Source organism: Schistocerca nitens, chromosome 3 (assembly GCF_023898315.1).
Source record: "Schistocerca nitens isolate TAMUIC-IGC-003100 chromosome 3, iqSchNite1.1, whole genome shotgun sequence".
Taxonomy (NCBI): domain Eukaryota; kingdom Metazoa; phylum Arthropoda; class Insecta; order Orthoptera; family Acrididae; genus Schistocerca; species Schistocerca nitens.
Window position 1 is genome coordinate 675,577,634 of NC_064616.1, and position 15,452 is coordinate 675,593,085.

Sequence of the window (15,452 nt, forward strand, 5' to 3'; positions counted from 1 at the left end):
ACGCATATCTCCAATTTCATCTTCATCTACGTGCTCTTCCGCTTCCATAATATTCTCCTCCAGTACATCGCCCTTGTATAGACCCTCTATACAGGGTGTCCCAGCTATCTTGTCCACCCAAAATATCTCTGGGACAGTAACAGCTATTGGAAAACGACTTTCACCGGTATCAATGTAGGGCTGGGACCCATGAATGTACATATTTGGAAACATTCTAAAACGAAAGCATATGTGCTTTTAACACAAACTTATGTTTTTTAAATGGACCTCCTATATCTTTTCTTCAGCAATCCATAGCATGACAAAGCACATACACAATGGCGTTGAATGCATCGAAATATTCCCATTACATCCCGAGATATTAAGACGCGAAGTTGACGCTTGAAATACCCGACATGCGCTGCTAGCGCACGTCCTGAGGCTCAGGCGTGAACCCCATGCTGCCCGTAATCGCGATGTGATTGACATGTGTAATCACACCTCCATACTTATCAAGAGGGACACTTACTTGTCAATCACATCGCGATTACGGGCAGCATGGGGTTCACGCCTGAGCCTCAGGACGTGCGCTAGCAGCGCATGTCGGGTATTTCAAGTGTCAACTTCGCGTCTTAATATCTCGGGATGTAATGGGAATATTGCGATGCAATCAACGCCATTGTGTATGTTCTTTGTCATGCTATGGATTGCTGAAGAAAAAATATAGGAGGTCCATTTAAAAAAACATAAGTTTGTGTTAAAAAACACATATGCTTTCGTTTTAGAATGTTTCCAAATATGTACATTCATGGGCCCCAGCCCTACATTGATACCGGTGAAAGTCGTTTTCCAATAGCTGTTATTGTCCCAGAGATATTTTGAGTGGACAAGATAGCTGGGACACTCTGTATACTTCCTCAACCTTTCCGATTTCCCTTCTTTGCTTAGAACTGTTTTTCCATCTGAGCTCTTGATATTTATACAAGTGGTTCTCTTTTCTCCAAAGGTATCTTTAATTTCCTTACAGGTAGTATCTATCTTACCCCTAGTGAAATATGCCTCTACATCCGTACATTTGTCCTCTAGCCATCATTGCTTAGCCATTTTGCATTTTCTGTCGATCTCATTTTTGAGACGTTTTTATTACTTTTTGTCTGCTTCTTTACTGCACTTTTATATTTTCTCCTTTCATTAGTTAAATTCAATATTTCTTCTGTTACCCAAGGATTGCTATTAGCTCTCTCCTTTTTACGTACTTCATCTCTCTTCTTCTACTGTATTTCCTTCACCCCTTCTTGTCAATCGTTCCCTAATACTCTCTCTGAAACTCTCTACAACGTCTGGATCTTTCAGTTTATCCAGGTTTCATCTCCTTAAATTCCCACATTTTTGCAGTTTCGTCAGTTTTAATTGACGGTTCATAACCAACCGATTGTGGTCAGTGTCCACATCTGACCCTGGAAATGTCTTACAATTTAAAACCTGCTTACTAAATCTCTGTCTTACCATTATATAATCTATCTGAAACCTTCCAGGGTCGTCAGGCCTCTTCCAAGTATAAAAACTTCTTTCATTATTCTTGAACTGTTAGCTATGATTAAGTTATGCTATATGCAGAATTCTACCAGGCGGCTTCCTCTTTCAGTCCTTACCCCCATTCCATATTCACCCACTACTTTTACTTCTCATCCTTTTCCTACTATCGAATTCAAGTCCACAATGACTATTAAATTTTTGTCTCCCTTCACTGTCTGAATAATTTCTTTTATCTCATCATACATATCGTCAATCTCTTCGTCATCTGCGGAGCTAGTTCGCATATAAACTTGTACTACTGTGGTAAGCGTGGGCTCCGTGTGTATCTTGGCTACAATAATACATTCACGATGCTGTTCGTAGTAGCTTACCCGCACTACTATGTTTTATTCATTATTAAACCTACTCTTGCATTACCCCTATTTGATTTTATATTTATAACTCTGTATTCACCTGACCAATAGTCTTGTTCCTCCTGCCACCGAACTTCACTAATTCCCACTATATTTAACTTCAGCCTATCCATTTCCCTTTTTAAATTTTCTAACCTACATGCCCGAATAAGGGATCTGACATTCCACGCTCCGATCCATAGAACGCCAGTTTTCTTTCTCCTAATGACGACGTCCTGTTGAGTAGTCCCCGGTCGGAGATTCGAAGGAAGGTTTATTTTGCCTCCGGAGTATTTTACCCAAGAGGACACTATCATCATTTAATCATACAGCAAAGTTGGACGCCCTCAATAAAAATTACGGCTGTAGTTTCCCATTGCTTTCAACCGTTCGCAGTACCAGCACACCAAGGCCTATTTGGTTAATGTTACAAAGCCAGATCAGTCAATCATCCAGACTGTTGGCCCGGCAACTACTGAAGAGGCTGCTGCCCCTCTTCAGGAACCACATGTTTGTCTGGCCTCTCAACAGATAGTCCTTCATCGTAGTTGCACCCATCGCTGAGGCACGCAAGCCTCCCCAGCAACCGCAAGGCCCGTGGCTCATTGAGGGGGGGGGGGGGGGGAGGGACATTATTGGTACTGTCAATGGGTTTAGATCCATTTCTTCCTGTTTACGAGCGAACACTGTGAAGGAAATTGCACGCACTTGAAATTTGGAGTCGGGTGTCTTGTAAAAATCTATTGTTCACAGCGGTACATGACTGTATGCACCTAGTGTCATCTGGCATGTCGCGATTTTGTTTCTTTTCAAATTGTGTGAAACCATTGACTGAAGCTACGCCCAATGAAGGGTTTCATTCACTGTATGTGAAGAGAATAATTTCGCCAGAGTTAATTCTGTGATATGTAGGGAGTGTTTTTGTACAACGGCTTATTGCCACTCCATCCGGTTGCACTGATTGTGAGCCATGATCTTTATTTGAACCTCTTTGAGAACCCACTGTTGCCATTTTTCTACACCTTAAGAGCGGCCGAGGTAGGCATACTCTCCTAGTTTGACAAACACTCTGACACCATACTGCACCTGAACTGACCTTCTAAATCTCACAGCAATAATACCACAGAAAATATCTGGGATTTCGAGGGGCGTTAGATAAATAACAAAACAAATTTTTTCTTTGCCAATTTCGGTTAAATAAAACTGTAGACTTTTTTGTTGGACATGGTGGAAAATCCTCGCTTCAGACCCTATAGTTTCATGAAGGTCGATAGGTGGCAGCGCTATACGTAGCCTTCAAATAGGCGCCTGCAGCGGAGATACGTTCCAAGACGAGAGCTGTCACTGAGGTTCTTTTGGCGGAAAACCAAAGCGTCGCAGATATTCATAAACGACTGGAGAGTGTCTACGGAGACCTTGCACTGAACAAAAGCACGGCGAGTCTAGTCTTTGAGCGAGGTGTTTGTCATCATCGCAACAAGGTTGCGCAAACCTGTCCGATCTCCCGTATGCCGGACTGCGGCACACAGCTGTGACTCCTGCAATGCTGGAATGTGCGAACGTTCTCATGTGAAATGATCGGCGTATCACAATGCGACACCTCGCCCCACAACTGCACGTGTCTGTTGGTAGTGCTGACACACCCGAGAGGAGCTGATAAAACTTCTTTGGACTCTTCTTCCTCATATAACCCACTGTCCGGGTCGTGCATCTTTCGACTTCCGTCTGTTTGGCCCAATGAAGGATGCACAGCACTGGATGCATTATGTGAATGACGGGGACGTTATTAATGCAGCAAGACGTTGGCTCGAACGTCAGCCAGTGCACTGGTACCATGAGGGCATACAGGCCCTCACAGTAAGGTGGCATGAGGCCGCCGCATTGAGCGGAGATTCTACTGAAAAATAGTGTTTTGCACCCAGAAAAGTGGGGAATACTATGATGTAATAGAATCATGAATCAAACCAAACTGCTTTAAGAAAAGAAAGGTGTTGCATTACTTATTGAACGCCCCTCGCATATGGAACAGCGGATGAAACGAAGCAGTAAACATCCCCGCAGTTTGGTGGCTCTACGGTATCTGAACATCAATGACACGTTTCAGCAGTATATGGAACATACCTGAAGAAACTTGTGGACGCTCCTTACCGCCATATTCATAGTAATTAAAGCTACACTCCTGGAAATTGAAATAAGAACACCGTGAATTCATTGTCCCAGGAAGGGGAAACTTTATTGACACATTCCTGGGGTCAGATACATCACATGATCACACTGACAGAACCACAGGCACATAGACACAGGCAACAGAGCATGCACAATGTCGGCACTAGTACAGTGTATATCCACCTTTCGCAGCAATGCAGGCTGCTATTCTCCCATGGAGACGATCGTAGAGATGCTGGATGTAGTCCTGTGGAACGGCTTGCCATGCCATTTCCACCTGGCGCCTCAGTTGGACCAGCGTTCGTGCTGGACGTGCAGACCGCGTGAGACGACGCTTCATCCAGTCCCAAACATGCTCAATGGGGGACAGATCCGGAGATCTTGCTGGCCAGGGTAGTTGACTTACACCTTCTAGAGCACGTTGGGTGGCACGGGATACATGCGGACGTGCACTGTCCTGTTGGAACAGCAAGTTCCCTTGCCGGTCTAGGAATGGTAGAACGATGGGTTCGATGACGATTTGGATGTACCGTGCAATATTCAGTGTCCCCTCGACGATCACCAGTGGTGTACGGCCAGTGTAGGAGATCGCTCCCCACACCATGATGCCGGGTGTTGGCCCTGTGTGCCTCGGTCGTATGCAGTCCTGATTGTGCCGCTCACCTGCACGGCGCCAAACACGCATACGATCATCATTGGCACCAAGGCAGAAGCGACTCTCATCGCTGAAGACGACACGTCTCCATTCGTCCCTCCATTCACGCCTGTCGCGACACCACTGGAGGCGGGCTGCACGATGTTGGGGCGTGAGCGGAAGACGGCCTAACGGTGTGCGGGACCGTAGCCCAGCTTCATGGAGACGGTTGCGAATGGTCCTCGCCGATACCCCAGGAGCAACAGTGTCCCTAATTTGCTGGGAAGTGGCGGTGCGGTCCCCTACGGCACTGCGTAGGATCCTACGGTCTTGGCGTGCATCCGTGCGTCGCTGCGGTCCGGTCCCAGGTCGACGGGCACGTGCACCTTCCGCCGACCACTGGCGACAACATCGATGTACTGTGGAGACCTCACGCCCCACGTGTTGAGCAATTCGGCGGTACGTCCACCCGGCCTCCCGCATGCCCACTATACGCCCTCGCTCAAAATCCGTCAACTGCACATACGGTTCACGTCCACGCTGTCGCGGCATGCTACCAGTGTTAAAGACTGCGATGGAGCTCCGTATGCCACGGCTAACTGGCTGACACTGACGGCGGCGGTGCACAAATGCTGCGCAGCTAGCGCCATTCGACGGCCAATACCGCGGTTCCTGGTGTGTCCGCTGTGCCGTGCGTGTGATCATTGCTTGTACAGCCCTCTCGCAGTGTCCGGAGCAAGTATGGTGGGTCTGACACACCGGTGTCAATGTGTTCTTTTTTCCATTTCCAGGAGTGTAGTTTCCTGGAAGTGACAAATGTTTTGTCCAGTTTGCTTGTTTGACAATAAAATACCACTTGAACTTATATTCCCGCAAACATTTATTAGAATGATTCACTGGGCAATGCTATTATAAAGCAAGATTAACAACAGCGACAATATATTTAAATATCCAGTATCTGTGTAATTTTCGAGTGTCCGTTTGTTGCTCTCGAACATTAAGAGTCTTGAGGCCAGTGAGTGTAATTAAGTACCGCGTGCGATAACGAAAGCGAAGTCTCGAAGAAGCGCTGAATTTTGGCGAGAATATCCGCTTGAAGGAGGGCATTACATAGCCAGAATGTTCTGTCGCTGCAGCACGGTACTGCATGGTCGGCTGGAAGCTACCACGACCAGGTGAATGCCTTTAGGAACCGTGAAGAACGCTATTATGTGTTTAGACGGGGCGCTAGGATACCAATGGTAAAACTGATGGCAGAATAGATTCGCCAAATATCGAAGAATTTAATGACAATTTTCAATGTGATCCATAATGATAAGGTGGATATGTATATTTCGTGTTGATTCTAATATGGAGTGGCAATGATTGGGGAAGATTATTAAGCCAGAAGTTTCCTGAAGATTTAGACCTGGGACACTGAAGTGAGGGGATAGGAATCAGTGGTATGGAACAATAGGCGAGCGATGGCCCGCATCCAGGTAGTAGAATTCTCCTGTGTGTATGTGTCACCCAACAAACCGAATGAGGTTGATCTTCTGAGATGTTTCTCACTAATTCTCTCCAACGATGTACGAAGATATGTGGAAAATTATTGGATAATGTTTCGTCGGAAATGAGATCAATTGAGATAGAACACTAGCTCTAATGAGAGACATTTGAGGAAGGAAGTGGTTGTGACCTTGCCAAAGGACTCCTTCCAGTATTCGTCTGAAGGGGTTTAAGGAAACCACGGGCAGCAGTCACCGGACAGGGATTTGAACACTGTTCTTCCATAACACGGCATTATCTCGTTCGATATTTTTTAAAAAAAAGTTCGAAAACTGATTAAGATCTTTGCATGTTTAAATTTCAGTGCCCTGTTTAGACAATGATCTCCTTTTCTTTTCTAAAAGCTGTCCCTCAGATCTTCATAAAGTAGATACAGAAAGTTTTTCATGCCACTCCGCTACTGTGCATCGCTTCTTGCGCTTCGTGTTGCTGGTCATTTCTCAAGGCACGGAAGAATACGGTCATGAAGTGTTCCTCGCATCCTTTAAGCGTACTGCGCTGTTGCTGTCAGAATCGATACCTGTAACAGTGTATCTCCCAAAATAGTTGCCTCCTCAGCAGCTTGTAGCCTGTGGAATACTACGGACCCAGTACAGAAATACTAACCAGCTATCGACAGTAATCGCCATCACATATACTTATCGAGGCCCCTGATGTTCTTAATGTCTACATTATCTCATCTAAAACGTATCATTTGCCAGAGGCGCAATATGGATATGAAAAGCAACTACTTGTCTCCAAGAAAAGAACTTATTTACAGGGACTTAGAAAGGTAAAACTCAAAGTAATTTTCCTTGTAATTAATTAACTTTCATTACCCGAAATGAGATACCTTTTTCGTCTTGATTAAGTATTTGAGTGATTTCTTGTAAGCCGAAGTAATTTACTCACCGATGGCGTCTCTGTTTTATGTATGTTTTTATAGGATTAACACTTCTGTCTGTTTTTTCTGCTAAAGAGTTCTAAGAGGAAATTCAAACATTTTAAAATCTGGGCATCTTTGGATGTCCCACTCACTGTAACTATTGCAATGAACATGCAAGAACACAATATACTGCTATTTTAATTAAACAAATTTGAATATATCTCCGAATTTCGCTTAAGGTTATCAGTGCTTTAGAAAGATGTTAAACAAAAGTCTTACAATAACATAAATGGCGACGCCTTTCGCGACGGACATGTTATTCTAATATTTTAGCTTCCACTTTTCATTTTGTCCTGGAGAATATTTTGAAAGGTGAGAAACCGAATTTATGTTATCGCGTTCGGCAGAGGCAGAATTCTAATTTCCCTCCGGCTATCGAGATTTAGGTTAGCCATGGTCTCCCTAATTCGCTCAAGATGACTGCCGTTATAGTGCCTTTGAAAAGATCGCCAGTGGTATTCTGTTATATCCTTGTCCAATCTGCCCTTGTGTATTTTCTCCACAGGAGACGTTAAACACCAATAATACGTCCTTCCTTCGTTCGTTTGGGCTTCATAAATCATAGGTAAGCGAAGTGCACGACAAGGAACTGGTAAAGCGTGACACTGTTACAATGTAACAGAATAAAGAATGAAACTGAAACACAATGTTTATCAAAAATGTTTGCTGGTGGAAATATTAATTTCTTTCATAAATCGCTGTAGGAAGACATCACATACGCTGAAAAAGTTACGCAACCTATGAAGTGTGCTTTATATGACGTTTTATTAACTACTGGATTATAAACAATTCATGGGCAACTATTCCAGTATTCTTGAAGTGTTATTTTCGTATCGTGCTTCATCACGACCCTTTACAAAAGTCACATATTAATGGTTCTTATTGGTCACTCACGTACGAAGCGTGTTAAGAATGACTGTATCTGAGCAACTATTAATACAGTATTATTTTTACAGTCCCAGGGGGCACGAGTGGAAGGGGCTAAAGAATCTTACTAGGTTCTGCTCTAAAACTTGTTCGTAGAATTCCTTCATTAGATTGCCGTGAGATATAAGACGTATTTAATCGATCGTCTGCCAGTTAAGTTTTTCATTATTTCTATCACATAGTCAAGTATGTTTCATTGTCACTTAGTGGCTCCTTTCTTAATATATGCTGAGTGTACCCTAATAAAATCAAATCTGATATCGATGTCACACACTAGAGCAATAGCCAAATATCGGCTACATAATTGTCTTACAATCGGCCAGGTAACAGTGTGGTAATAGGGAATCGAGGTGTGCCACTTGCATTGCAGAGAACTGGTCGATTCACATCACGTTACGACATCGTATTGATCGATATGTCTATAAGACATGAATTCCTTTAGTTGTAAGTAATCGTGATGTTAGAAGCTCCTACACTGCAGCGTTCACGAAGCGCAGTGCTTCACATTTGTATAAGTAAAGCGTTAATTGCGTCTTCATACCAGGATGACATCTGGTAAAGTTATAGCTGGATATCACTTAAAATTTTTTTTCGGATAGCCCCTGGTGATGTAGCGTGAGGGCTATGAATGAGCATTTGGCAACAGTGAGAAGAGAATGTGTGTTGTGTGGTGTGTGGTGCAGCTGGGGCCCGCAGTGAGTCACGGCGTGACCAACGCGACAAACGCGACCGCCAGCAGCCGTGACGTATCGCCGCCCCCCAGCTCTGCGCGACTCCAAGTCACCGCCGTGGAACTCCACGAGCAAACGAAGGGGCTAAGGTGAGGGCAGTAGGCAACACAAGCGTGTACAGCTATCTACAGATACGGAGAGAACCAAAGGCGGGCCTTAAGCAGGGGTGCGGTTCGCTAACAGCTTGGGAAGGCCACACGAGTATCCAATCTGGCAAGATTAGAATTCAGTCTTCTGCAGGCAAGTGCTTTCAAAGGATAAAAAAATTAATTTTGTGTCACTGAACATAAAACTGAAATCGTCTGTAGTCCGAAGTTCCTACCTATTGAAATTGTAATAATAGTCAACAAAATTGTATCACAATATCAACTTGATCGAATGATTTTCTAGTGGTCCTAATCTAGAGAACTCTAAAATCGTTTTCTTTATTTAAAAATTGGAAGCCCCTGATTACATGATTAACGAGTATCAAAGGAGCTATTCACGTCATTAAAACACTTTAATTTACTTAGAGATGTTACAGCGAAATAAATTACTCAGCTGGAGGCAACCATGTTTTTGGTATCGGGCCTCTTTTAGGATGTCATAAACCAAAACTAAGTCAGGTAAGAAATTGGTCACTAGTGCACTAGTGTAGAAATACTGAAATCCTTCTCAAAAACAGGCCAGAAAGAACTGCGACTGCTTTGTTTGAATGCGCAGTATGTGGGACAGACGTTCTTTAAATCTGAAACGGCGTTACATACTCTGATTAGCCAAAACATTACGACCGCCTGCTTAATAGCTTGTTGGGCCACCTTTGTAACACCATCACCGTTTCTGCGTAACATCGAATCGACAGTTCTTTGTTAGATTTGTGAACGTATGTGGCACCAAATGTCTACGCACAAGTCCGTAAATAACTGGTCGCTCATTTGTGTACGCGGAGATGGCGCCTGATAGCGACCTAGACTGGTATCATCGGATTCACATCAGGCGAATTTTGTGGCCAAGACATCAAAGTGAGTTAACTATAACGGTCCTCAAACTATTGTAGCTCGGTTCTAACTCTGAGACGCGGACAATTATCCTGCTGAAGGTGACCTCACAGTCGCGAAAGACATCAAGCATTAAGGGATACAGGTAGCCCGCAGACGCCAGCTTGTCTTCGATTATTACCATAGATTTCGTGCAAGCGCAGGAAATGTCTCTCATAGCATAATATTGCTCCCAGCGGCCTGCATACGTGGTGCTTTACACTTTTCGAGGCGTCGTTCGCCTGGATGACGGAGCTTCTGGAGACAACCATCGGCATGGTGTACCAAGAAACGTGTTTCATCCGCCCAGGTGACAAGTTTCCATTAACCCACGGTCCAGCGCCGCTGATCACGTGTCCACTGCGATCGTAACTGAAGATGTCGTTGGGTCAACATATGAACACTAAGTGGTGGTCTGCAGCGGAGCCCAATATTCGACAATGACAGCTAAATGGTGTGCTCCGAAACACATGTGCGCGCACCAGTGTTGTATTCTTTCGGCAGAGCTGCCACAGATCGCCATCTATCCTACTTTACAGAAAAGACGAGCCTACGAACGCCATGTTCTGTGAAGACTTGTGGACGTTCAACCATTTAGAGCCATATGGTAGTTCCACTGTCCTTCTACCTCTTTCCGTAGACGCTCACGACAGTAGCACGTGAATATATGACCAGCAGCGCCGTTTTCGATATTATCGTTTACAGGCTCCGGAGAACAACAATCTGTCCTTTGTCAAAGGCGCTTACTTCAGTAGAGTTCCTCGTTTGCTACCCGTATCGTCGTTACAGTGATCTCCTATTCGTCTATGCTCCGCGTCACGTTCCTGCAACGCCACCAGGAGACATCCAACCGGACGGTGGGCAGTGGTCATAATGTTTTGGCATATCGGTTTATATACTCCGCAAGCCATCTTTCGGTATGTAACGGAGTGCAGTGTGTGCACCATTGTCACTTCACCCTGTTCCTTTTCCAGTCGCGAATGGCTCGTGGGAAGAACAGTTGTTGCAGAGCCTCTGGGTGAGCTCGAATTTCTCTAACTTTACCTTCATGGTCTTTCCGCGAGGTATACATACCAGGAAGAAGCAATATATTATTTGACTCTTCTAGGAACGTAAGGTTCAAATGGTTCAGATGATTCTGAGAACTATGGGACTAGCATCTGAGGTCATCAGTCCCCTAGAACTTACAATTACTTAAACCTAACTAACCTAAGGACATCACACACATCCATGCTGAGGCAGGATTCGAACCTGCGACCGTAGCGGTCGTGCGGTTCCAGACTGAAGCCCCTAGAACCGCTCGGCCACACCGGCCGGCAGGAACGTAAGCTCTAGGAACTTTAACAAACCGTACTGTGATGCAGAACGCCTCTTTTGGAGCGTGTGCCACTAGAATTGGCTGAGCGTCTCCATGACGCTTTGTGAGTTGGCAGCCGTATGAAAGGACACAATTAATATCTCGCGTAAGCCTATTTAAAATTTCAAGGAACCAATTTACGGGATGGAATCTACGAATAATCTCCAGATTTTTACCATAGCTACTAACATTCTACATTTTTATTCTTCATGTCTACATATTTATTTTTCAACATCGTCAGCCCGGCAATGAATACATTTCTCCCAACAAGAGACCAGTTTGTTGATAGCGTCACTATCAAAGTGAAGTCCTCGAAGGTGATCTTTAAATTTTGGAAACGGATGAAAATTGGAGGGGATCCATGGCGGGAATTTATGGAGGATGATCGATGGCTATGAACTCAAGGCGTTGAGTTGTTGCGGATGTCGCAGCTCTCGGGTGGCATCTGGCGTTGTCATGCTGAAACAGAGGGCTCCATGTGTGAACGAACTATTCGAATTCGAAATGGGATTAAAGCGCGCTGTTTCTCACCCACCGAGTTACGTTACACGCAGATATGTTGCAAGCAACAATTCAGTACCCGCTAGCAGAGAGCTGCAACTTTAAGTCAGTGAAACAGGAAAGCTAACCGAGTAGTATGCAAGACAAATGGTTCAAATGGCTCTGAGCACTATGGGACTCAACATCTGAGGTCATTAGTCCCCTAGAACTTAGAACTACTTAAACCTAACTAACCTAAGGACATCACACACATCCATGCCCGATGCAGGATTCGAACCTGCGACCGTAGCAGTCACGCGGTTCCGGACTGAAGTGCCTAGAACCGCATGGCCACCTCGGCCGGCTAGTATGCAAGACATGTAATACCTCTACACATCTTGAGAAGTGAATAACAAATTCGGAGGCCTTACTTTTCAGCACGCCCTCGTTCACAATACTCCCGTAGAAGCTTTGGTTACTTGATTAAACCAGCAAAACCTCGCGGAAACGCATATAACCGTCTACTCATTCAACGCTCAACTCGTGAGGGGGTCATGGAGAAAACCACATACAGTAAAATATAGTGGACTGTCTGAAATGTACAGTAGAGTTATTTACAGAGTATAGTCGTAAACAGAGAAAGAAAGAATCATACTTTCATCAGTGATGCTTTTCGAGAAATCTGCTGTCTGTTCGTCTAAGGAGAAAGAAGCTTACAGAAAAATTGTACTGTCATTCTTGAGTACTTCTACTGTATATAGGGGTCAGTATTAGTTGAGGTTACAGATAGTCATGAGTGTGCTAGTATCATGGTAAACAAATAAATTGAAAGTCTGAGCTGAATGACATTGGAAATTATCTGATCTCAGATTCTGCGCTACCAACGTGTCAAGAAGAATTTCCAGTGCTTTATGAACATCTGTTTCCCACGTATTGTTCACATGGGGACACGGAGATCTGTAAGAAGACGCGGGAAGAAAGCTAAAGGCAGTTTCTCCTCTCATTACTATCATTAATAGTACAACGAATAATTAGCTTTACAGTGATTAGCAGGTATATATGTAGACATACGAGTTGGACGAATGGTACGACTACATCATGCAATCGGTGGATTACTAGGATTGTGACGATTCTCTCTCTCTCTCTCTGTACCCTTATCGATGCTATCACAGCGTACACAGCGTAGACAACATGGCACAGACTGTGGTGTCACCGCCAGACACCACACTTGCTAGGTGGTAGCATTTAATTCGGCCGCGGTCCGGTAGTATACGTCGGACCCGCGTGTCGCCACTGTCAGTAATAGTAGAGAGACGTCCTGGCACTCGCCCCAGTTGTACAGCCGACTTTGCAAGGAATGGTTCACTGACAAATACGCTCTCATTTGCCGAGACGATAGTTAGCATAGCCTTCAGCTACAATTGCTACGACCTAGCAACGCGCCGTATTCAATTGATATTGAGATTCTATTAATGTATCATCAAGAGCGATGTTCTACAAATGTGGATTAAAGTTAAGTATTCCAGAAGCTACGTACTTTTCTTTATAGCATTCATTACGTATCCTGTTTCAGACCTCACGCCAGCCTGCGTGAGTTTAAGCGCGTGCCTTTCGGCTTCCTCTCATTGTGTCTAGGCTGTCTTGTCTAGACACAACACAGACACTCACAACTGCATTACAAAACGCACAAAACGTTGACTTACCAGTACAGAAAACTGCTAGGCATCGTGGTACACCCTGGAGGTAAAAACGTACAAATCTGAGAAAACGTGTGCGATATCTGCGCATAATTTATCTAAGAGATTTAGGACACGATGTGAGAGAGGCTAGAACTATTGTTGTATAGGTCAGTGAAAACTGAAAGAAAGGCTCTCATCGATACGAAAAAGAAAATGTATGAGGAACAATACGATCAAAGGAACTAGTAACAGATTATGGGTTACTTTCTACGGAATAGTATCAGAGAAGTTAAAACGATCACCTGTGCTAGCTACATTGTGTAAACGGGATGGGTCTATTGCTTCAGGTTGAAGAGATTCAACTCAGTACCTACTGAAGTCGCTTCTTCCAGAAAATAACAGTAAAAATCGTAACGATCTTCAAACTGAGGCACGAGTAAAAATGTATGCCACATAAGAAAGCCCAAGTGTCGTTCTATCACTTGCACAAGAGGAATTAACAGCTGCTGTCGCTCAGATAAAGAATGTAAAAGTTCCCAATCCTGTACAAATTCATAATGAAACGCTGAAAGCAGCAAGGAATAAAATTCTTTCATTTTTCACAAACTTCTTGAATGGATCACTAAGACACGGAAAATCTACTTTAGTCTGGGAATATGGATTCTACGGTTCCTAAGATCTACAATGTACTTGTCATGCCGCAAGCTACAGTCCCACAGGAAGGTACACGACCTCAACCAGAGCCATTCGGCCTCTGAAGGGCCAGATCCATAGTCGACGCCACTAACTGTGCTCTCAGCATTGTGGACAACAGTAGCATCAAGTATATCACAGGTATCACGGCTGACACTGCGGGCACATTTAACAGCCTGTAGGAGCCCTCAATATTTGCCCACCCGAAAGAATCATAGTACCACAGCTTCCTAGATTACTGTGAATGGCTCACTGTGGAGTGGGACAAATCGTCCAGTAAAGTAGTGGGGCGAATACACAGCGATTTATAGTTGGGCCAATTTCCTGGAACCTTAACTTTGAGCCATTATTGACAACTCTGTCAGGAATAACAGCCTATGGCAATGACACACTGATTGTCGTGGTAGAGGACTCAATAGTAGGCTGGAAGGAAAAGTGGTAACGTACTTGCTCAGATGCAAGAGTGATGAGCAGATATTAAATCTAACATGGCACAAATGAGACTACCTGCCTGCTGCACAAAATGCTAAAAGGCAGCCTCTCCCGTTCGCAGAATCCCATTCTGAGGACTTGGGAAGGTCTGGTGTGTTGCGGTGAGATAAGTAAGTATTTGGCCATACACTTGGATGGGAAGCGTAACTTTTATCATACAACGAAGACTTACACGACCGGATGTCGTAGCTGCTAAACTGCCTTCTGGACTGTAAGGCCGTGGTCGAAGAATAAATTACGGTTGCTGACGTTTCGTCCAGAGCTGTACTGGACATCTACGGAGGTGCTCCTGACGACGCTAAGTCTTGCCGACTGACGAATTGAACGTCGGAGAGTGACATAAATAATGTGTTAAGTGGGCGTGGTCGATTGCTGCCTGTAAAGAATAAAACTTATCTGTCGATTTTGCAGAGCCACTTGCCATATGTCAATGAATTTCATGGCTTTTTTTTTGTTAAAATTATCACTATGCTTAACCATTTCGATGGCTTCTCTATATAATCGTGGACAACAGTTTGACATAGTATACAAAAATTTTGGTTTCGGAAAATTTCATATCACGATTTCCTGAGTGAAGAGCTACAGCTGATTTTTCTGTTTTCCCTGGTTCAAATGGCTCTGAGCACTATGGGACTTAACATCTGAGGTCATCAGTCCCCTAGACTTAGAACTACTTAAACCTAACTAACCTAAGGACAGCACACACATCCATGCCAGAGGCAGGATTCGAACCTGCGACCGTAGCACCAGCGTGGTTCCGGACTGAAGCGCCTAGAACCGCTCGGCCACAACGGCCGGCTTTTCCTGGTCAGAGGCGACTTTTATGGTATTTCAGTCTTGTATTCACTCTTCTCTTGGTACTTTCAATGTAGACCTTTCGACAAGTACACGGAATCG